Source organism: Gasterosteus aculeatus, chromosome 1 (assembly GCF_964276395.1).
Source record: "Gasterosteus aculeatus chromosome 1, fGasAcu3.hap1.1, whole genome shotgun sequence".
Taxonomy (NCBI): Eukaryota; Metazoa; Chordata; class Actinopteri; order Perciformes; family Gasterosteidae; genus Gasterosteus; species Gasterosteus aculeatus.
Window position 1 is genome coordinate 8,211,974 of NC_135688.1, and position 25,256 is coordinate 8,237,229.

Sequence of the window (25,256 nt, forward strand, 5' to 3'; positions counted from 1 at the left end):
TATTTTTCATACAATTTTTTCCCCCCAAAACTGAATCTACTGTGTTTTGGAAAATTGTCTCTTAAATGAGGCTTCCAAAAACGTATTGTGTCACAGTATTCGGAAAGAAATCATTAAAGCATGTGACTTGTGTCGTCAAATTGGGAACCACAGGAGACAGGTTCATGTCCCATTTGGAGTACTAACCCTAAGTGGTGAAAAAAACAAACAGTGTATGTGTTTTTGTTTGTTCTTCCCAGCAGGGCTCTCAGGAAAACACAAAAAGCACCACAGAGATTCTGAGAAGTAGAGCATAACTTCTCACCGTAGCAGGCTCCTTCCTTGAGAGCTATGGCGGCAATACACTGTCAAAATTGAGCGTAAATCAGGTTGATGCGCGCGTGTAAATCAAACATCCGTCCGAGATAAAACCTTGTCAAAAAACAAACGCCCCTCTTCGGTAATCGTAGTGGACCGTAGATGACAACCAGCTACAACCATCATTTACCATCATTACCGGCACATTAAGAGCAATCCGTCCAGCTCGCAAGTTTTATCTCATAATTTCGACTTTCTATCACCTTACATTAGTAAAATGGGCTTCTATAGTTGTGTGAATGCATCACTCCAGCCAATCCACAGACGGGGTTTGTAACCAAGTAGATGTGGATACCATGGTGACTGGCTCCGCCCCCTTACTGTCAAAAAGACAGCGAGCGCGTAGAAAACACCTTCGTGCACGAGCAGAGACTGACCTCGCGAGCGTTTCTCGAGGGAGCAAATATCTCGCGCGAGATGGAGATTTACGCGCTTGCATCAACCTGATTTGCGCTCTCGAATTTTGACAGTGATTTGCCGCCATAGAGAGCACACATGCTGGGAAGTACAGAGACTAATGCAAATCAAATGAACGGTTGATGGACAGACGGGCGCGTTAAGTGTGTCGGCTTGATTGGCATTTTTTGGTGACCTAAATTACTTCCGTGCAACTTTCCGTATACTGCAAATGTAATCCTGTCTCTGTAAATGTTGTTTTTGAGCGTACGACAGCATGGCGAGACAGCAGATCATGCTGGAGTAACAGCTGGCTGCCGACCACCTTCTTTTCTCTCTCTGTCTCACTGCCCTCCTTTTCTTTATCTCAGGCTATCTTACTGCCTCTCTTCGCATCCTCCTGCCCACGGCCACGCTGGTTCCCTTTTCGCTTTCTTTAAACACAGTTGGTGGTGTGAAGGAGGGACAGCAAGATACTCTGTGAATAAATACATCTCCCATGTGCTTTTCATCTTTTATTAGCCATTTTAAACACACTCTTATGATGCAGATCATTTTCAAACCATTGCAGGCAAGAGGAAACATTTTGTTTCTATTATTAAATTATTAGGAGATTAAGCCGCATGGTTTGATGAGCTGCATACTTGGAAAATAAATGGTTGAATGTATGGATCAATAGAGGTCCTGATTGTTACAGCTTTAATCCTGATGCACAATCTCTCCATCTATTTTGCCCAGTTCATCCCTCCTTCCCGTCCACCTGTCATGGCATTAATCTTGTGTCCATCACATATTCTGACCCACTAACCGTTGTCCTTGTTAAGTACTAATCTTTCTCATTCAATGGCAGTATGAACATGATAGATAACATAGAGGGAATTCCACAATCAATGTTTAACACAGGGATGACCGGATGTACTGTTAAGAGTGCTTTTTTCATTACAAAAGGTATACAGAGGGATATTGATTTAATATTGAAAATTTGAAAAGGAGCTTTATTTTTACAACATAATCATTTCAGGCATTACCAATGTCAAAAGTTTTTTTTTGCTGTAGGTAGACTATTTCTGTAAATGGAGCAAAGACAACTTTATTTACAGAAAGAGTTGTCAGCTAATTAGAAAAATGCACAATGAACATTTCAAGGTTGCTGCTGGCAACCTGCGTGAGGCCTGAACAGAAGACCAGCGGTTGGGTTTGAACGCCCGGCAGTCTGGTTGAATCAGGTTATCCTGAATCTATTATTGGTGCAACCAGCCAACGGGTTTAACACTATGCCGACTTCACAGATGCCACAGTAATACAGTGTATGAGACAACATACTGACATAGTTCACAGCAGTCACGCTGGTAAATAGATGCAGCAATAGAGAGCAGCCTTTGTCGAGCCAGATGGTGACAAAGAGCGGCTATTTGCAGCATCTCAAAGAAAAAAAGTGTAGAGAAAAGGAGGAAGTACATAATAAGAGTTGAATCTCATGGCAAGTGGCATCGATATCCGCGTCTAAGATGCAGATCCATCTGCAATGTTGACTCACAAATAGTTAGTTTGAAACCTGTGGGAGGACAGAAGGGTTCATATCCTACGATGTCTGTCCTTTTCAGACCAAGTAACTGCAGTCAAATAGTTATCACTTGTTCTGACCACGCTCATTTCCTGCAAATTTAGTATGTCAAAAAAATGTTAATGTCGCCTAAATAATCCCAATATATGTGTTCTTTGCATTTAAGCAGCGTTGGATTACTTTACTTATTTTTATTAAAAGCTAAAGATTCTCTGAATCTGAAAACCTTTGAGGGAACAAATGTCAGTTTATCATATTTTCTTTGTATGCCTGTTCTACTCCCTTCTATGTACTAAAATGATTAGATTGCTTTAGATTAAAAAAAAATAAGTGTCTGTGTTCCAAATGCTAGTTAAACGCGTACATTCTGCCCAAGATAACTGCATTAAACAATTTGGCAAGATATCACCACACTGGGGAACAACATTTGTCAGGAAAAACATTTCCTTTAAGAGAAAAATGCTCTGAGAAACAGTAATCTGCTGCATGGGTAAATTGGCTGGACGCATAGGGCAGATTGTGGAGGCCACTTATTACATATCAAGGCCATTAATTCTCTTCTGATTATTTATCTGAATTAAAAGTGATGTTCAGTTTGTTTTGCCGACCACAGCGATGATGAGAAGCGGTGTCAAGTGGTAACGTGTATCTAACGAGTTCTGCTCAGAGACACATGTCAGCGTCACCGGCGCCTTTTCTTCTTCAGACTCACTACACTCACCATTTACTCCATGTAAATGTTGTGTAAAAGTAGACACCATAGCTTTAGAATCTGTGAGTTAAGTGTTGGATGAACATCCTGTTCTGAGATGAAAACTGCAGCTCAGCCTTTTATTGATTTTCATAGGCACATCCAGACGATGTACTTTTTTTTAATTTGAGACACTCCGGGATGTTGCCTGCGGCAATTCAAGTTCAACAAGACGTATCTCTAACCGCACAAAAAGCATGAAAGCCCTTTAAATCCACTACATAGTTGATCCCCCTGAGACAGATCGGATTTGGAACCGAGCAATAGACGATGGTCGATCTATAAAAGGTGTTTTATATGCAGTTTGTGTTGTTTTGAAAGGACTACAGAAAGGCATGCTTAGTCCACGCCCATCCTGCCAATAATAGGCCAACTGTGGTGAATAGTGGGCTGCTGAGCAACTTGTCTCTGAGACGTTGGCTTAGTCACATGTCAAGACAACCATCTGGTGTTTCACGTAGAAATTGTTGATGAGCAACCACACTGTCCAATCTGTAGAGCAGTTCTACAGCGGCTTGCCACAGAGTGTGGAGACACCAGCATCAATTACATTTGGGAGACTTTTTTTTAATGGTCTAAATCGGGGGTCTCCAACCTTTTTTGCCTCACGGACCGTTTTCGTGTTCGACAACATTTCGCAGACCGGTCACAGGACAAAATAACTGTCCGGCGGGGGGGTCGTCACTTGCCTGCATGTAATTGGGAGAGAATCTGGTGATTTTTCTAAACAAATTATCTTTTTCTTTCTCTATGGCCCAGTACCAAGTGGCCCGGTTGGGGACCCCTAGTCTAAATTACCCTTAGACCGAGAAGTGCCACGTCCTACTCAACTTGCCAATGTGATGAAAGTCCTCCATCAGTTGTCCTCACACTCTGCAGGAGATCACGAGCTGTTCTCCACTATGCTGCACTGTTGGTAGTTCCTTACCAGGTAAAGTTACATCTCTGCCCCTGGTATTCTACTTGAAAACCCGGCAAGTGGACTTAATGAATCAGATGTTAAAGTGGGTTGGAGCACTTAATAGTCATTTTGCTTTAACCCCCTCATAGCAGTGCAAGAGTGTATAATAAAATATAACTTCTTGCAGAACCCTTCAAACCTGTTATACACAGCCAAATTACTACCGACAAGGGAAGACAAAAAAAAAAGGAAGACAAGGTCAAAAGTAACAAGGCGGAAAGCAAAGGACATGAAGGAAATATTCCAAGAAGAAAGAAGGAGAGTGACGAGTTGTTTATGAGCTGCTCCAGGGGAGGTCAGCCGTGGCCAAGACCCACTCGTTAATCTGTCATTACACTCATCAGGCCTCTGGCATCGCCACGCCGGCAACGCGCTTGCGTGCGCGCCTGTGTGTGAGGGCAGCGAGTCTGATTGGGATTCAGCTCGTTGGCCTGGGAAAGCTGAGTCACCATGGCGACCTGGAACCATGCGGGAAAGCTGAGGGAGAGGAGTTCAGGATGAAGAAGAGATGGCGGGATGAGGAGATGGGAGGGAAAAGAAAAAAGAGGGAGCGAGGGAGGAGAGGAGTGTGCAGAGCAGTGCAGCTTTAGTGCTCAGGGTATTTTTTCTCTTTTTGCCTACCCTGAGAATAAATCCTACAAAAGTGTCCTCATAAGAAAAGAGGATGATTCATAATAAGGCAAGTCTATTTTTCTAACACTCTATGCGGTGGTGTCTGCATATTCTTCCACCTCCACACATTTCTGGTCTCTTAAGACAATTATACTAAATCTTTTCACTCATCTTTATCTCTTTTACTTTTCGGCCCCATTTTCTGTCAGCATTATTTAACGCAGGAAGATCAAATGGGCTTCAAAACACAAACGATTTGTTTTCTATTCAATCTGTCTGAATAAATAGTAACAGCGAAATTGATCTTTTAAAGCTTTTTGCATAACATGCATTTTCCGGAATTGGCTTTTCTTTTCTCCCTCACTCTTACTCTCTTTTCTTGGGCATGAATTAAGTCCGAGAGAGAGCACAAATTCGTTTAAATGAAGGTAGGGCTGCATGTTAATAACATTCTATAGATTTTCCAGAAACAGAAACAAAAACAAATTGTCTATTTTCAGTTTATATTATGGCCAATATCCTATATTTACAACGCTTCATATAAAACAGTCCATGTACCAATAGCATGTGAGGCTTCATAACGTTTGCATGATATTGTCTGATAATGCAACAATTGAGGATTGAGTCGTGTTGACAACAGTGCTCTCTCTAGTGCCTTGTAGCCAGAATTACCAACGATAGCCATTATTTTGTCGGCGTGAGATACACAAGCACCAGGAGAGAACTTCTTGAATATTTTTTCAGCAACTTAGGAATTGTCCTGTTAACTTAAAAAAACGGCAGCATATTCAGCATGAAGATGTTTAGGTCATGTTGTAGCGATTAAACCTAATACCCTTAGTTGTCCTGTTTGGATTGTTAGGCCTGATCCTCAGTAGTATTACAGCAGGAGATTCAATAGGATCTCAGCTGTACTGCTCAACCTTACATTGCATTTAACTGGTTAAAATTGCTTGTGGGATGACCTGTCTCAGTCGGTAGTTTGGACTGAAATATTACAACCACTATTATACAAAATGTTCTAGTTCCATTCAAAGTACCCAGAAAAATGACACCTACTGACTTAGGTGACTCCCTGAACAAAGTTCTCCAGAGAAATACCGTACTCTCTATTGGTTGGATTTGCACAACATTTGGTAAAGTCAATAGAGGATTACTTTTCTTCACAATCATGTCTACACAACTATTGGCTGGATGTCTCCCCTGAAAGTAGCCACTGACCCGAGCATGACAGGGGATTTAAAAAAAATGCATACCTATTAAACACCTGAGACACTTGATCATAGAAGGAGATAGACACCCTCACAAAGCTCAGGACAACTGCGAACATCTCACTGCTTCAGAGACTGACACCCCACTCGCTGGCTATAATTGATTTTCTTTTAAGGTGTAAAAAAAGGTTTGAAAGCCCAGTATTGATGTAACCTCTCTCCAACAAGTGTGTAAATGTGAAGGTGTTCATGAGACAGACTTCGACAGTGAGTGAAGACGAGTGGCTCTGAGAGAAGCGGACAGTCAAGTACAATAATGGGAGCTGATGGGGATCAATTGTTAAATTACATGCCTCACTGATTATCAATCTATAAAGTGGCTGCTCTTGTGCACAGCTGAAAAGAAGGAGGTCACACCGACTGGATCGGTATTTGCAGGAGATCTGATGCATTCCACAAATAAGTTCCTGTGCGTTTAAGTCTCTGAACAATATTTTACAGGAACAAACACACACACTCACACAATAAGGACAGTGTCAAATGAGTCTCATCGTATTGTGCTGTTAGCTACAGCAAATTACAAGACAACCAGACCGTTTCACACTGTAACACAGTACCTGAATGAGAAATACGTATTCTACATTTCCCCACTTATTCATCAACACACTTGAGTAGTTCCTGAGGCATATTGCATCCATTTCCCACAGTAGTTCTTTTAATGCTATTTTCATATTATACTATATTCATTCATTGTATTTATTTTTCGTTGAACGTTTTTAGCTTTTCCAAATATGGCACATTTTGTGACAATGACTATTGATTCATGCACATTTTACAGCAAAAGCAGTTGAGAATGTTTCACTTATAATTAATTCATACAAGAAAGATTATTACTAACTTTTTGTTGTTATTACTAACAACTTTATCAATAATGGACAATTAAACTTTTAGGATTTTACAACTTGGCAAATTAATAATACATGTGATGATAAGAGACGGGATTGGAAAATATTGCTTTTGGTTGGCAGTTACAGCGGTAGACACATCCAGTTCCAGTGTGTGTGCCCGTGCAGACATAGCATGCTTACTGTAATTTATCTTTCAACCACAACTAAATAATTATCACCAGGTAAAAAGATGAACCTCTTCGCTTTTACTCAACTCACATATTCTCTGTTCATTCTTCCTGTGTCCCACCTGAAGCAAAGCTTTGGAGCATGTATTGATTTCAAAACAAACAAATAAAGAGATGAGAAAGAAATACTTAATGCAGCTCAAACCAAAACCAAATCAGACACCTAGAAAGTAAGATATGTGCCGTATGTGTTTATGAAGATGTATACATAATCGCAGACCATCACCTAACTAGGATTGAAATCCTTTGTTTTTTCCTTAAAAGACAGAGAGTTAGACATGTAAGCTGCTGGCAAATCTATGATTGGACTCGGCACTGATTCAGAAAAACACCGCTTCTGGTGCTCAACTACAGGTATTAAAACCACTTGGGACCAACTCAGTGTCCTCTCTCTCTCGCTTTCTCTATTCGTCCCTTGTTTAAGTTACTAATCTTCAACTTTTTGTTTCATTCATTAAAACATTTCATTCTGTCAAAGCTAAAAATCCTCAGAGATGCCTGATTTTGATTATGATTAGGAAATACAAAAATCCATTTCCAGTGGGAGAACATTGTATGTTGCTGAATCACATTTTTGATTTATTCCCAGTTGAATTAATTGCTAAAAAAAATGACAAACATAGGTAAAAAAAAAGGATTTACTGTGTGTATTGATGCAAGTTACCCAAATGTATGCGTATTTTAGTTCAAAGTAACAATAAGACCCAGCGATGATTCAACGCCTTTGGGAACAGCGCCAGATAAAAGATTCCACATACACACAACGTCTTTGATCTTAAGTATTGCAGTTATGACAGTGAGCAATATTCCCCAAAGCTCTAACACACAGCAGCCAATGTGGACCGTCAGACAGAGTTTCTATTATGTAAAAGTATTAAAACTTAACTGATACATTAGCCCCTTATCAAACTTCTCAGCAATTAATTCAATATTTCTACTTCCTTAAGACGGTTTCAGTCATAATCTTTGAGATTCGATTCAACAAATTTCCAATTTGTAAATCATCTTCTTATGTGTAATGTCAGACTTTTCTGTGTGTGGATCCTTTAAATTTATCTGAGATGACTATGAAGTTTTAGGACACGCCGTTTTGACAAAGATGATTGAAAGTCAGACGTGGTCAGGCGGTCCTCTCAAGTTGACTAAAACATCTGTATTGATTAGGTTGTCTCTTTTTTGACAATGACGATTGAGAACAAACTCCGAAGATGAACCTCTTTCATGTTTCTCCACGTCAGAATCCAAGGACTTACTCAGTGATGTAATAATGTACGATTGTATAGTTTGTTTTTTTTCCACCACATTTATGACTGGCCTCGTCAGAAATAGCCATTGAACCGATTAGCATTCAAATTAAATACCCGTAGTAGGTTTAATTCAAATTGCGTGGCAGATTTGAAGGAAACACACAGCAGATAAACTAGACATGCTTTGGAAAATAAATGTCGGTTCACTTTTGCATCTAATGAGTTTTACTTTCTCGGACAACGTTATTGATGTTCCTTCTTAGACATCAAGTGAGTGACTTCAATTTGCTGAATCCCCTGATCCCATGGTTTTTCTTAGGATTTTCTTAAAAGGCAGAGCGGATGTTAAATAGATCATTTATGCTGACTTTCTTGGAATTTGCTTAACACACAAATAATGGCAAAGGATTGAATTGGCAATATCTGCATTTTACTTAAACAAATGCAAATTGGTCTGTATTTATATCTTCCTTCTAACCCAGATCAAACTGACTTGGTCGCTATGGAGGAAAAGTCAGTAAAAGACTAAATAAGTTGTCACTAGGTTCTAATTCCAAAGACAATCATTTTCCACATCATAACTCCTCACACATCTTCAAATGAGTTTCATTTGTGGGTTGATAAGGCATCAGAGTAAAATACCAGTGTTCAGAATAAGGGAAGAACACCAATAAGGGAAAACCACTTCCTGTCAGTTTATGTGTTCTAAAAAACAGTTTTAAAGAAGAAATACTGAGAACGAAAGAAAAGGTGACTTGGTTTTCAAGGTACAAGCTTGTGTGTCTCAAACTTGGTTTGGTCCCTGCATAGTGGAGTCTCGTTGAAAATACCACTTTTCCCAGCAGCAATTTGTCCCATTGTGACCTTTTTACTTGTTACATAATGGGTTCAGTTCATTACACATTATCCTTGGGGATGCAGCCAATTAAATCATTATTTGCAAGAAAACCATTATCATTACGAAGACTTGTTATCGCTGTTGTTGTTACCCACGACAACCAACAAAACAGACCTTTAACCCAGAAAGCAATTCTAAATGTCAGCAACCAGAATGAGTGATCCAAATGGCTCCAGATCTTCCCCGGATTATTACATGATGGCAGAGAGACCACACGCTACTAATTTATTGTACCAGCCCAATGACCTGGCAGCAACGCACAACAGCTGGACTTCCACAGCTTAAACACACACGGCCACACACATATGAATACAAACACACACGGTGAAAAGCGAGTAAATGCTTGACACCATTAAACTGAAGCTATAAATGTCCTGTGGGCGCCTGTAATACTAAGAATATTTAAACCCACTCCAAACCGTAGCACTAAAGTGAGGAAATACACACAAATCAGACCCAACCGGCTTTGTTTAGACACTGCGGTCTTCGATGGGTGCCATCTTCGTTTTCTCAATCCTTCCCTATGGCTGATTCTGAGTAATCTGTGCTTCATTGTAACCTGATTACTGGAGTGCTTGACACATTAGCTCCCAGTTCTAGAGGAGGCATCTGTGAAGCTCTATCTGAAGAAAGAGAGAAGGCTGAATGAGACGTCCCAGCCAGATGTCTGACCCCACCTAACTGCTGGTCCAGTAAACCAGTCGACGATCATAAAATCTATTTCATGCATACCGGAACACTTAATGTGTTCCTCTGAAGGACAGGTGGTGCTAAACAACATAAGCAAGCAACAGCACCAGTTGTGGAACAATCTGAACATTAGCTAGTGGTCGTGGTTGGGTGCATATCTGACAGCTGTGAATGCAGTTTTCATTCTTTTTTTTTATCTCTGTATCATGGTCTTCATCCTCTAGATGTCCCACTACGTTCAGCCGGTAGTGTCTGGCTTTACCTGACTGTGGTTTGGTGCTCAGCAGGTCTTGTGCAGTGAGTTTAGCGATGCTACGGGAGCAGTGTTTTCTGACGGCGCCACAGGCTGTCCACATCTAGCTGCTGCTACTGGTTCTCCACACTGTATTCACTCAACCCTTTGTCACAGTGGTGGTCGCAGACACACCTGGTGTATGCGCAGAGGAAAATCAGTAATTAAACTAGTTGTTTTCTATTTAAATGACTGCTGCATTATCCTGATAAAGCGCCATCGGCGGAACATTTTTTAGAGGTGTGTGTTTTTAACTTTGTGTTTACACATCAAAGCAAGCACTTTCCGACTTCTGAGAGTTCGAAATGCAATTTATAAACTGATATAAAACTACTGATAAGCTTTTCAGAAAGCTGCTATACTAGAGATGCTTCCCCCACTTTCTCCTGGTAGCACAATGATACAATGACAGTTTATCTGGTATTGTATTTAATATTGTAGCCAGCACTACCATGTCCAGTGACAGAGCTCAAGTGTTATATAGATAGTTCAGAAGAAAATAAAAGCCGTGTAAATGGATAAATTAAAGCTATGTACAGTGGTCCAATTAGAGTCAAAGCTAAGCTGTAAACACTGCGCCTTCTGGTTCCACACCGTCAACACAAACGGTAACAATCGCTGATCTTTAAGAAGCGGGCTGCTGGGTCCTGATGAGTGCCTTTATGAACAGCAGATTGCCCTCCCAAGTCTAATTATTTCCCCCCACTATCTCGCAGGCTATCAGGCTCATGGTGCGTCAAGTGGACCATTTCCACCCCGCAGGGTCTGTCCTGTAAGCCTGTGTTAATAAACGCTAATAATTTTGTGAACTGCTGAGAGGGCTACATCGGGGCGGAGGGTTCGACCGTCCCTTCAGCAGCTGACAAAACATGACAAGGTTGGAGTTTATTACTTATAATTCTGAGAAGGTGCAGATACAAATGCGTTCAGGGAGACTTACTCCCATGTATTTCCATTAGTGCATCAGACAGCATTCAAAAGGAGCGTGCAACCCATCATGTTTAATGTTAAACGTTCCATGACGGAAGGGCTCAGGAAGTCCTCTATAAGAGACGGGCTCTGTGCATTCATTAATGTGTGTGTTCACTTGTAATGCTGTTTGCAGTGGGCACTGATTAGGGGAATAATGTCGACATTGTGAAAGCAACTCAGAGCTCCACGAGCCCTGTGAGCATTTGTGTATTGAGCTGTGTGATAGAAGTGCATTCACACACCTGGGCAGTACTGCAGTGCTTATAGAACTATTTCTGTCTAAAAGCAAAAATTGAATTTTATATGTGTTCTACTCATACTATAAATTACAAAATATATAAAAAAATGTGAATCAGCAGCATGATTGGGGCTGATGAACACTGTAAAATGCTGCTTAATGCTCTTGATAAGCTGTGGCGACTGATTTGAAATCACTTTAGAACTTGGGAAAAAGACAAATTCAGCAAAACCAACGTGAATGTCTTTTTGTTCAGCCACAATGAAAATTGATTTCAAACATATTATTTAAAATAGACTAAATTGGCAATTGCCACAGGGTACTTTCAGCCAACACTGTTCACAAATATCAGTGTACTTATACACTTCAGAAAGAGTGAGGATGAGGTATTCCAACTGAAAGGTTAATGCATTTCTGTCAGACTTTCTTCTTTTTATCAGCAAATTCAATTCATTTCACCAATGAAACGTGTGGAAATGTCTACCATGGCTACTGTTTATTTTCATCCTGCAACACAGACTTTTTTTCAATTTGTTTGCTACAGGGGATTGCCAGTAATACTGTGGGCTGCCGCCGGCACTCTGGCAAACATCAACCATCACGAAGGTCATGTATCGAGCCAATTTGCAGGATTGATAGAAAAAGAAGAGATTTAATCGCGAAACAGGTATTACACGCTGATCTACTTTACGGTAATTTATTTAACCAATCATTCATTGCATTCCAGGATGGCAGGTGTTAAAAGTGGGGGAGAAATTGTTGCAGCGGACACTGAAATTTACTCTAAAGTAAATTAAGGTTGCAAGTAAGCGACGTACAGGATGGTTTGAATTAAATAGCAGACAGAAAATATATATTAACATATTTGCTGGAATCTACAAATGCTGTCAGCAGATGAACTTAAGTATTTTTGCTGAAGTTGTGATCCCATCCATGCTTTGTTGGCCCCTGCCATGAGATTTAAAGACTCGGGCTCAATCGTCCTTGGATATTATACATATTAATATATGTTCGGGGACTCTCAACAAATATGAATTGGTTTGGTTAACCCTGGACTCTTTTATATTTGATTGGTAAAGGTATGTTGTGTCCCTCCAGTGCACTTGACAAAAACAACAGGGAGTTCCACAAGTTAGACCAAATAAGAATAAAACAATGTCTTGAGTGCATCAAGTGAAATTACTCACACACACACTTACAAACACAAACCACCGGTACAAGGTATTCAAGTACACCCAGTCTTGCACAGCTCAGCAATAAAGCCCTTCCTGAGAAACAACAGAAGAATGAAAGATAATTGTTAAAAGAATATGAAGACAAATTACAAAAAAATGAAGGGAGCAACGAGAAGGAAGATGAAGAGAAGCGATTGGTAGTCAAAATTGCGTGTGAAAGCTCAACTGAGGTAAAGGAGTGGATGGAGAGAGACATCCATCCGTCACACAATGGTGCTTATGTCAAGATTAATAGATGTGGAGAGAGAGAGCAGAGAACAGACACTCCTCTTCAATATATCTCCACGCACTATCTGGGTGTTGTCAGGTCTGCTCTGTCACCCCGGACCAAGACAATTACAGCGCGGACAGGTCGATTAGACGTAAACACATGAATACAAACAGAAAATTCACTCAGAAACGGAACAGCTGCTGAAGTATTAACTGCACACTGATGTATCACTCAATAAAATAAGAGCCCTATACTCATCACTAGTTACTAATTAACTCCCAGTAGCTGTGCGGATACTTAAAGAAACACTACTTAACAGTGCTGCAGCGTTAATACAACATAGACATTCAGTACTCAAACTACCGCGGTCAATGGTGGATTTTTGGTGGAGATTTCGAAAGTTGTAACTGCAAAATTTTATTTTTGATTTTGTTTTTAAATACCAGTAATGGCAGACATACAAAATTTATTTTCATGTCACAGAATACAAAAAATAAATTGTGTTCATAACAGACTGAAAACAAATTTTTGTACATTCCATTTTATCTAACTCAGAAAAGTTTACTCACCGTTATTTCAAGTGGTTGTGTCTACCGTCTCACATTGAGTTTGTTTTACATGTTGTCACAAGTGCTATCCATGATCATGATCCACACATGTCTGGTTGACTTACACTCAAGCACTTTTTTCATCTCGTTGACAGATTTGAAAAATGATGTTTCCCCCCCAAAAAAATATCACACCCATCTGGCCCATCTTGAATCTTGTGTTATTGAAGTTAAATTGACAACAATGACTGACTGCTAAATTGCGGGCTAGCTTACTTCTGTCATCAACGGCAACACATTACAGCCTCACTGTTTTCCTTCTTACCTTTCACAATAAAAGTCTTAGTCATATAAACAATGATCCTGTTTACTAAAGCTGGGCTGGTTTTCAAACCAAACACAATATTCTTGCCATGGCTCGTTCATAAATTGTGCACCACCTGTCAGACGCTTGTGGTTCTGTAAGTCTGTTTAAACACAAACTCATTATGTTCATCACAATGGAAATTGTCACTAATACACTACAATGTTGTTTTTTCAGGGCTGTTATACCGCCGTCGCAGGTTGATGATTATTTTTTAAACAAATAAATGAGTATATTATGCAATATTAAAAACCAAACTACTGCAATGCCATTTGCATGCAATCAATGCACAGGAAACATTGTAAAAGTGGCACTCAGTAAAAAAATCTTTATGCATAAAATAATTGATTATGGCTTTCTTTATAAAGCAACTGCACAAGTTCTTCTAAAAAGTAAACTAGGTAACTGGTGTTAGTCACTCATTTCTACATTTAGAGGTTTCTATTAGTCATTGCTTCGAACTGCAAGAACAAACATTATCATATACACCTATGCAGTAAATATGCATTAACGGTAGAATGACCTTTTAAAGCCGTAACACAAATTATATTGTAATTAAGTACAAGTGGGCAACTATGGTCATAAAATATTCTCATTTAATACCGTGATCATGATGTCAAATGCAATACTTTTATTCACATGCCTGAATTACAATATAAGTGCTGATGTAGTTTCAGCACTTAAATTCCTCCCTCATGCCACACTTTTAAGGCTATTAAAATTGAGGTATCTATACTCGATGAGGCATATGTATATGTTCCTCATCCTACAAAACTTGGGAACACAAGTTACTGGAATGGCTTCTGTAACCCGGTTGTGGATCATTCTAACCTCCATTATGCATTACATTACATGTAATTTAGCTGATGCTTTTATCCAAAGTGACTTACAATACGTAAGTGCAATTTTATCAAAGAATATTAGAAATCGTGAAAGAAAGAAAAGAAAATTGATCTTGAGACATTGGAGACTTCTTTATCGACTGGTTGTAACTAAAATGTACAGTAAATTATTGGTTAACATTTAAAACAGTGTACTTTCCTTGAATTAGTCTAAATAAATCTGTAAAACCTGCTCTGGGCTTAGTCTACACTCAGCAAAATGTGCTACTGGGTAAAGGAAAAGGAACAAAATAATTCCCCGGGGATGGAGTTTGGAATCTTACATGATGCTGTGGTTAAGCTGACTGGTGCTATATTCCTCCATCTGCCTGCTCAACACCCCCCCGCCCCACCACACCATCCCCCCTTCCACCATTCTAATACTATGCTGCTTGGCATTCAGCATGCCGCGTGCCCCTCTCGTTCTCCTGGCTGCAGCCTCCCCTCCTTCCCTTCACCTCTCGCTCCCCCCTTCCGTCTTACAGCAGCATCTCTTAGCCGCTCTTCCCTGTCGAGGTGGGATTGCGCCACTGAAACAGAAGCTGTTGCAACGCAAATGCACACCAACACACACAAAGACACACTAAATGTGTAGACAATTGAGCCTCTACCTTAGTGGACACAGCGTGTTGCAGCGATGAGTACATCATGACGACATATTTTGGACATTTAAGCTATAAAACAGCGAGTTACCACATCAAAGTCATAACACCTAGCGCTTCTATATGAAGTATTCTCTTGTTATTTTTCTCTCATTTCTGATTCCTTCCTCCTTTCCTTTCCAGTGAAATAGTCCCTCATAAAATGTCATGTCCTTGTCTTTTCCTTCTTCTCCTCTTTGTCCTCCCGCTCTGCTCCATGCATTTCCTCTTCTCAACTTCCCAACACAAAAAACAATGTCTACAAATAAATAGTGACAGTCAGAAACACCCCAGTGTGTGCCTCACTTTTATATGCAGACATCCATACATCATTTCCCCACAAATATGAAACCGACACATCAATCAGTTAGACCTAAACCCCTTCCATATTTACACTTCTGCTAAACTTCATTATTCAATCTGATTATGACAGAATGAAAGGTATTTTAGATGCAGCCAAAAAAAGGTTTTATTGATGCTAGGTGCAAGGATGTTGTTTCTCACACTAGGAGGAGGAATCATCTTGGCCATTGAGGAGTTAGAACCACATGAATATCACAGCCCATTCCACTCAGGGTTTAAAATTATTACTCATCATACAACTTGACTAATAAAGGCGGTGTTGTATTGTTTTGGATAAATGTTCTTGTGTAATTTCAGGTTTTTTCTGGGGCTGTCAATAGATTTACAAAAAATTAACTTATTAATCGCACATTTTGAAATTCATTGATCTTGATTAATGGCGATTAATGAATGTTGTTGTTGTTGCAATGTTGTTTTTAATGTTTGTTTTTCTTCTTCCTGAAGACTAAATCTTATATGTAATGAGTAATCACTTTAGAAAACGTGTATTTGAGACACTGTTCTTTAATTGTTACTGTTATTTTAAAAACAAAACTACACACATTTGATCTTGGAGGCAGAATTTCACGGAGTGGAATAGCAACTCTTCCAGCTAGCTTAGCCTAGCAGCTAGTTTAGCATAGCGGTGCTTTAAGTGGTCCGTTTCCCACTCATCCCCTTCTGTTTGACACATGGGGGAATTCCTCTGCACAGTTCTCCGCTGTTTTACTTCCAAAGCAAAAAGCTCCATCTTTCTTGAGCTACCGTCAGTTTTCTTTCTCCGATGTAACTGACTAGCGGCCGTTTTGTTTTCACGGTCAACTTCCGATTTACTTACAGAAGTAAACATTAATGTTGCATCAATCTTGACCATTAATCGCATAGAATTTTGTTGACAGCCCACGTGTTTTCACAAACTAAATAGCCTTCTTCCCCCCAGAATCAAGCCTTCCTCTTTTCTTCTTTTACCCAACACAACTTCATTGGGGGGGGGGGGGGGGTAAGGAGTCGTAGTTGTCGGGCGAACAGATTGGCTCAAAACTTTTTTTTTTCAGCTTTTGCAAAAGTACGAGTTTTGCTAAAGGAGTTTTTAACCCACAAAATAATATTTTTTTGCTCATTCTGAGTGACCGTGTATTCTTGAAGAGTTATTTCTTGCATGCCCCCCACAGCAAAACAATGATTCAGAAAACTGAGAAATGTCTTGATGAATTGAAGTAAACGTGGGCAGCATTCAACAAAAACCAAAACGTATCAAAAGAAAGAAAACAGCACTCTCACAGACTAAGGTGACTGTTGCAGAAGTGCATGAGTAAGTTTGGTAACTAGGAGGTAGTGAGCATATCACTGAATAAATGACACTTTGAGAGCAGCATAAGAGTCTACAAACTGATGTTGTATAGTTTTGCTGATTGGTGAACAAATAGTAGTGGAGTATTCCTTTAAAGGAGACTCTTCCTTTCCAATTTTCACGTTATCTCCCATCAACCGGCTACCTCTGCTGCACTCACTGAGGCAGTCAGGGCCACTTAAGCATGCTAAGCCTACTGTAAATACACTACGTATAGTAATGTATTATAAATATTCTTACCATTAGCTCGTTTTCTCATCGCACATCTCCTGTCTTCCTCTGTAGCTCTGCTCTCAGCCTGCAGCACTGCTTACAGTGCAGCTTGTTTTAAAGAGAGCTTTTATTCAACCCGACTCAGCCCCTTCTGTCTCTATGCAGGAGAGGCCTGGGGCTCTCTAGGTATGCTTTGCAGATTATAGTATAATCTGATCCATATAGAAGTATACGGAGACGATATTGTAGATCGTCATGGTCTTCATCCAATCAGATCTTGAGTTTGACATGTTGGCTGTATTCTTTGACGTACCAGTGGCACCTAGGGGGCTTCATTCGTAAAGGTACCGCGCAGCATTAACGTGTCCCCTGATTGGTCATTGGGCCAGTGTGACTTTTGTAAACAGAATGCTAGCTGGCAGATCTTTGTATATAGAGTTCAGGTTGCATTTTGTCTGTAAACAGTGAGCAGCATTTGGCAAGTGAACTGCTTGTGTGTTTTAACATCTGCAGTAGCATGTTAATTTGTCTATCGTGTGGTTTTTATTATGTGGTTAATATCGTTGCCTCGGATGTGAAGGCCCGTGCTCTTTAGTGCCGCAGTTGTGATGGATTGTTTTGTCATGCTTTGTTGTAAATAAACGCGACTGTTTTTTTGCTCTCGTCATTGAGGTAATTACATTTATTTGACGGAGTGCATTAACCATTAATTATGCAGCAACCCGCCATTCTCGTATTCATGTCTGATAGTACATTTGTAGGTGTTAACATCATGTAATAAAATGTTACATGATGCTAATGTGAATACAAGGCGTTTACACAAAACAAACGTGGCGTCATAATGAGGTTATTGGGTTATTCAATGCTTGTGAGACGGTACAGAAGACCCAGGTAGAAAATGCAGGGCCCTGCCACTGGTACTGTGTGATTGCAGTGTTGAAAGAATTTTTCTCCCTCACTTTGTGGCCCTTCTTATTCCATTTATATATATCTTCTTTAACCTTCAGTCTAAAACTTAATAAGCCAGATCAATCATGAAGTGCCACTTTCACAAAAGTTTGTTTTTACCTACAGTATATTGATCTGTCACATTTTAATACCTGATATTTTGTAGGTATGGTAATTGGCTGACTTAAGATGGGGAACTATGTTACCTTTTAAGCTGAATCCTGTCTGTATGCTTAGTTTAGCTAACCTGCTGCTGGCAGCAGCTTCATATTTATCATGTAGACCAGCGGTTCCCAAAGTCAAGAATGCCGCGGCCCAATTTGAAATCTGAAAATCTTTCGCGGCCCACCCAAACCTTTAATCACAACTCTGATCAAAACCTAATGATTAAATGACCTTAAGAATTTAACCAAAACCAAACATCCGCGAGCAACAGTCCGTCTCCGCGAGCAACAGTCCGTCTCCGCGAGCAACAGTCCGTCTCCGCGAGCAAAAGTCAGTCTCCGCGAGGTATTTGCTCGCTTGCGAAACGTGAACTTCATTGCTCGCGAGGAGAATCTCTGCTTCGCGCTCGCTGTTCTTTTTGACAGTAAGGTGGAGACGGTGCTTTCAGGGTCCGATCGATGCCGCGAGGTGCGTCCGCTCCCGACGTCCCCTCGCCGTCCACGCCTTAAATCTTCGGCTGCTTTTAGAATAACTTATTTTCCCTGTTAAGATGGTTCAGCTACTGTAGAGAAAAGGGCGCCGTCTCTCGTTCTTTAATCTCATGAAGTGCTCGGTGAGAACGACAGCTTTGTTTCTCCGACGCGCCCTGAAACAAGCTCCTTATCTCACACGCTTGAGCGCCGCTCATCATCTCGCCGTCGTAGACGAGCTTTGGCATGTTTGGCAGAGCGCCTTGAGCGCCGCGTACAAGCAGTATGGATCAACCGATTAACCAATTGATCCATATATATATATAAGGCGCTCCGGATTATAAGGCACTGTCGTTTTTTGAGAAAATTAAAGGCTTTTAAGTGCGCCTTGGAGTGCGGAAAATGCGGCATATTTACTTTAATACTAGAAGTGGGCGCCCCATTTGTTGAACAACGACAGGCGGAAAAGAGCAGCCGTTTCGAGCGAGAGCCTTATTGTTTTATTAATATGTCCGTTTAAATTGTTTGTGGTTCATCAACTAATGTTTCACATGACTAATGTGCCGCATCATGAATAATTTTATATTAATTTCAAACTTAAAAATTGAAAATTAGCCCACCTGCAGTACCTTCGCAGCCCACACTTTGGGAATCGCTGATGTAGACAATAAAATAGCGTCTTCAATCTTTGCATTTTTCAGCGGAAAAGCCAAATGAGTATATTTTGAAAGTGACAATATTTCCAAGCGGTCTGGCAGACCTTGACTAGTCATCACATTTGAACTATATATGTAGTATGTAATATGTAACTGACATGCTTATCAAATTGTAACACACAGTAATGACAAACAAGATTAATACGTGAATGTAAATCCATGAATTCTATTTAAATTCATTTAGATGTAGTCCTCTGTTTACTATGATATGAGCAAGCAAACAAGGGGGATTACATACAAGATAAGAGACATAGAATATTTTTTTTCAAATAAAAGTCAAATAGCTTTGTTTACGCATGAATGTATATTTCATTCAATGTTTTCATTGATTCAGCGACTTCACAAGTGTGGCCACTTACATCATTACACATTGTATGTTCAATCTTAAATCTCCCTTTGCTACAACATGATGTTCAGAAATGCTTTTGAAAACATGCTAATAAACTGCTGTTTATTAGCGTTTGCTTGCAGGGTTTATTTTAGGGAATATTTAAGATTATACAATGGGAAAATAAATTTAAAAAATGTATCCCAGAGGCACTTCAAACATTTTATTTCTATTTTTTTTTTAATGCCAGTGTAAAGTCTGTTTCCATGGCAGTGTGGAAGTTTTCTTTTTTTCATGTATAGTGGTATTCATGAGTGGGATTCTGTAAAGATGCATGAGCAGTGCCTCTCAAAGAAGACCTTGAGCAGAATATCAGCTATAACCTGGAATACCGTGCATGTCGGCACACTGACTGAAAGAAATGTCAGTAACCAAGATGATGTAGAGAATCAAGTCGGAAACCATTACAATCCAATCTACCATTATTACTAATTACACATGAGCCTTATTTGAATGTATTTCTGTGTCTGTTTGAAGAAAGGTCAGCCTGCGATCTCCTTTGGATGTGTCTGCTAGTTTGAGGCTCTAAAATCTTATGTCAGTGTTCACAGTTTTACTGTGGATATCTTGTAGAAAATGGCAACGGATCAAATGAGGTCATGATTAAAGAAATCTGAAATCCATTTAAAACGTAATCTTTCTCTCCAAATTTTGTAAGCCGTGTAAAAACCTATTACGTCCAGACAGAATGAGAATGAATATACAATAGGAAAGAACCATTTAATATTGATCCATCCCCTGATCCATTGGTAAACAAATGTAGGGACCTGGCAGGACAAATTGAGTGCACAACCGAATTGAAACTCCAATGTATTTACATGTGTTTTACGGGCGTTAAAGCCACTGCAGAACCCCATCAAAATGTGACAATATCCACCAGTTAAAGTGGACCTTGTGAGCTGACGGGGAAAACAAAATTGTTGGTTGTGTGCAGCTTTCTGTGTCTCTCCTTCTGTTTCCGTGGTGCAGCAAGGACCATTACGCAGCGGTCCGTTGGATAATATCATGCAGTTGCTACAGCGTAGCACTTCCAGGGTATTCTACACTTGGCCTCCAGCATACTGCTGTTCCTGTCTTAAGGGATCGTTTTAATACCAGCTGCAACACCTGCACTTTTTCAAAATCCTCGCCAACGTCTTGGTGGTCGTTTCCCAGAGCGACTGTCTGTCTATTCCATGCCGTTACCTTGTCTTGTCCTCCTATTTTATTTACTCACCACTCTGACAGTCATCCATCTCACCTGTCTTGCCCCCACCACACCCCTCCTCCTCCTCCTAAACACCTCACCTATCACCCGGCCTATCTCCTTTCCTCTCTGCTCCTTCTGCGTTCCATATCAGCCCCCTCTCCTCTGCCCTCTCCCACTACCAGCCTCTTATAATCCCCTGCTGTCTCCCTCCTCTCCCATCTGTGCTCTCCCCAATGCTCCACTAGCCCGTCTGCTTTCTCCCAAATGTAATAGGTCGCAACAATCTCCTCCCCCCGGCTTTTTCCTCCACACACCCCCCCCTCCGCATCACCGCTTCGCCTCTAAACTCTCACACTCATCTTTGTCCCATCTCCTCCTGTGATATTTAATCCCATTTCTGCTCATCTCGGTTCCGTTTCAGACCCATTTCTTCACAGTTACCGTGCTTTACACCCCCCCTACCTCTCAGCGTCTCCCCAGTTCTTCCATCTTTTGTAGAGAAGACATATCTCTCTTGGATGGGGTGATAACACCAGCGCCATTATCTCCCCATCTGCCTTGCCTCCCCATTCCCTCTCTCCCCTGCTATGTGTAGTCAATCGGCTTTTTGTTTTTCAAAATTGCAAAGGAACCTCGCACTAATGTTGCGGCACAAACAAGCGAGAGGACACACACAGAGCAGACGGTGACAGCGGGAGGAAAAATGGGAAAAGTAGTTAAAGAGACTGGCATACCTGCGCGCATCCCTCTCCTCCTCAGCGTTTAGGTAGAAGCGGTTTCTCCTCCAGGGACCCCTCTTAATGTGAAGCCAGGGGAACAACTCCACTCCAGACACAAAATTAAATAATCTACGTTAAATAATCCTCTTCGCAGTCAGACAATTTTCAAACCAAACAAGAAATCATATCCACTTTCTGAACGTGTGGTCCGGCACCGGGAAACGCCGGTCGCGCTGCGGGGCTCCTGGAGCGGCGGCGGCGGCGGGGCAAGCGATGCGTCTCAGTTAGTTCCAGTTGAGTTTGCATTAAAAGCCCATTTGCGGGTAGGCCTGTGCGTCTTGTGGCAGCCGACAAAACCCCAACAGAAATCCGGTGCACGCCGCCAATCTACTGGAACAGAAGTGTGAGCGTGGATGGAAACGCCGTTAAATCGGCGCGCCGCCGCGTTGTGCGTCCAATTGGTCTCCACATGAGATCCAGCCTTGTCCTCAAGACTCCGGTGATCGGATATTTTAAGGAAATACCCTAAGCGTTTGGGAGTAACAAAAAAAATCTCTAGTAATCGGTGTCCGGAGAGAGTGAGGACAAGGGTCTGTGAAGCACCGGGCGCAGTCGTCCTTTTTGGTGCTACTCTGCCGGTCTCCACGCAAACTCCCCTTTACACGCTATTTGCTCTGCCATCCAGCAGCTGTCATTCCTGCACCAGCTTCCCGTCTCACTTACTCACAGCTGTTTGCATTCGATCTGCACTTTGTTATTGGATAGTAAGCATTCTCGTTGGAGGGCTACTTGATAATCCGCCTTCAAGGTAAGAAGTGAAATACATATGTGCACAATCGGAAAGCCGCGTCCACCCCCTGCAGAATCAATGGGTCGTCCACCCCCCGCTCTCTCTCTCTCTCCCCCCGCTTAATTGAACCACAGAAGTGACTTTGTCTTGACCTCTCTCGTCTCGCCGCGTCGATGTGCCCGAGGCTGGACACGGCGTGCTGCCCGGTGGGTGGTAGCCTACGGATGGAGGCGTTATAGGTCACAACAAAGATGATTAATCCAGAAACCAGCCTCGAATTATTCCTGCCTTTCCGCCCTCCATTCTCTCTCTAGTCCGCCACGGCAAACCTTCGTCCCCTCCTGCAGTTTACTTTCACACGGTGCGCCTTGGTGTCCTGCCCCGAGCGTGTGCGTGTCCTTCCTTGTGAATCCGTGCGTTGCTCCGCCCGGTGAAGAGTCGCTGCTCCGGGATTAGCTGGTAATAACGGGTGGAGCCGTTATGACGGCTGTGCGTAATGCTACCCCGCGCGCATTTGCCTTGGAGAAGCACCCGGTAGGGCGGCACGGTGGCGTGGTGGTTAGCACTGTCGCCTCACAGCAAGAAGGTCCTGGGTTCGATTCCGCCCAGTGGCCTTTCTGTGTGGAGTCTGCATGTTCTCCCCGTGTCTGCGTGGGTTCTCTCCGGGTTCTCCGGCTTCCTCCCACAGTCCAAAGACATGCTCTGGGGATCAGGTTGATTGGGGACTCTAAATTGCCCGTAGATGTGTGAATGTGAATGTGAGTGTGAATGGTTGTATGTCTCTGTGTTGCCCTGCGATTGGCTGGCGACCAATCCAGGTTGTACCCTGTCTATCGCCCGAAGTTGGCTGGGATGGACTCCAGCCCCCCCGCAACCCTGTGTGCAGGATAAGCGGTTTGACAATGGATGGAAGCACCCGGTATTCAGACACCACCGGATGCTTTCAAAGTGAGGGGAGGGGACCTCAAAAGGGCCGCGGAGATGCGAGTGGCATCTAGAACACAAAAAGTGTGGATGAGGTTGGGTGTGGTCCGAAAGCAGGGCAACGGAAGTTGCAGGGTGGTTGGCCCCCACCCACGGCTCAAACACGTTTTTTAATTTTTCCTCAAAATTCTCATTTATTATTAAAATCTGTATTTTCCGGGATCCAACACGACAAATGTTTTTACATGACAGAAAATAGAAATGATACAAATTACAGTTCATTCTTTTGGTTGTTGATGTTGAGTTTTAATCCCCTTTAATTTGTATTCCTTGTTGCCAATTGAGGCAGAATTGGTTGCTACTTTACCCAATAGTTTGACGTTTTGCAAGTTAACGCTTATGCTTTGAGTTGTTGCTTTAATTGTCACAGCGGGGTGGCAGAAGTAGGACTCAAACGCTAACTTGAGCACAAAATTACTTTAATCACCGAAATCAAAAATGCCTAGGGGCAAAATGCAGACCAGGAACATGAACTTACCAACATGGGAAATACATGCAATGGACTGATAGGAGATAAGAGACACACATGGTTTAAATACAGGGAAGGTGCAGGTGATTGAACACAGGTGGAAACAATCAGGGACGGGAGACAATCAGAGGGGATAACACTACAGGGCAGAAAGTGAAGCTAACCCAGGTACAACAAGGCAGGGAAGTACAAAATAAAACACAAACCAACACCGTGACATTTAGCAGATTTAATAATCAATGAATTAATATAAAGTGATGAAACTATTATTATTTTTGTATTATTAATCTCAGGGTTACTACAGAGTTCTTCTCAAGTGTACAGGGACCTATACTTTCATATACACACAAGTTTCATTATGAATCAAATACCTATTGGACTTACTTCATAACTAAACAAATAATCAGAAAATAGATGAATTCATGCTAAAATGAAGTGAATTGATACCATTTAGGACATACAATCAACAACAATAAACCACAAATAAATGTATGGGTGGCATGAAATTAGTGATTGCTGTCCATCAGCTGAATTCTTTGTTTGACTATTATACTTAAATTTAATTCCAAAAATGTAGAGCGGAGAGTTTGAAAACCAACAGGGATTAGATTGAATTTACATGTAATTGAGATCTTCAGATATAAAACATTTTTTATCTAAGATTGTTTTATTATGTGACTTAAATGTAATTGGCCTAGGAACATGAGACCCACCTCCGGCTGAAAATATTATTGTCTCACCTGACGGCTCCTGGTCCTCTTTGGACATCTTTATCTGGTTGCATAACTGCTGCTTGTTAAATCCCACTCTTCCATCTCTTGCTGGTTTTGGCTTTCTTTGATATCTTTGGGAACCTGGTTGTTGCATTTCTTAAGTGTTCTTCATGACGCAGTAAGGTGGAGATCATTCCTCAGTATCAAGTCCTAACTCAACATTCCACCTGTTAGTTTTTCTTCTTGAGAAAGGAGGTGCAGTTTTGTGGTTGGAACAGCAAGACCAGCTTGGGAGCATTTTGCAAGTTATTCTGGGGTGCAACATGATAAGAAAGATGATAGGAATCTAGGCGAAGTGTGCTTTTATTTTGTCTTTTGTTATTTTGTCTTTTGTGCAAGTAAGTGAGAACAGAAAAGTCTGCGTTTTATTTTTTTTCCATTAACCAGAGTGTCTTTCTTTCTGACCGTTAGCAGGCTTAGGCCTATGACGCAGCTCTGCCTTGGCAGGTGTATTGCTCAGAACTCAAGGAAAGGGCACTATCGAGTGTTGAAGTTGTTTGTGTGAGCAGTTCAGGAGAAATGAATTATATGGTGC

General features: G+C 41.3%; 1 protein-coding gene across 4 annotated transcripts in view; it reads right to left on the bottom strand.

Annotated features, from left to right (window-relative positions):
- Positions 1-23,016, bottom strand: part of LOC120821460 (leucine-rich repeat and fibronectin type III domain-containing protein 1-like protein) — a 107,669-nt gene extending 84,653 nt beyond the window's left edge. For 3 of the 4 annotated variants that reach the window (XM_040180039.2, XM_040180031.2, XM_040180004.2), the window contains exon 1: positions 21,721-23,016. The gene's annotated coding sequence lies outside the window, so the exon portion shown is untranslated. Of the gene's footprint in view, positions 1-12,523; positions 12,593-21,720 lie in introns of all 4 variants that reach the window. The other variant, XM_078105033.1, reaches the window with a different exon arrangement.
- Between the last annotated feature and the right edge of the window lie 2,240 nt (positions 23,017-25,256).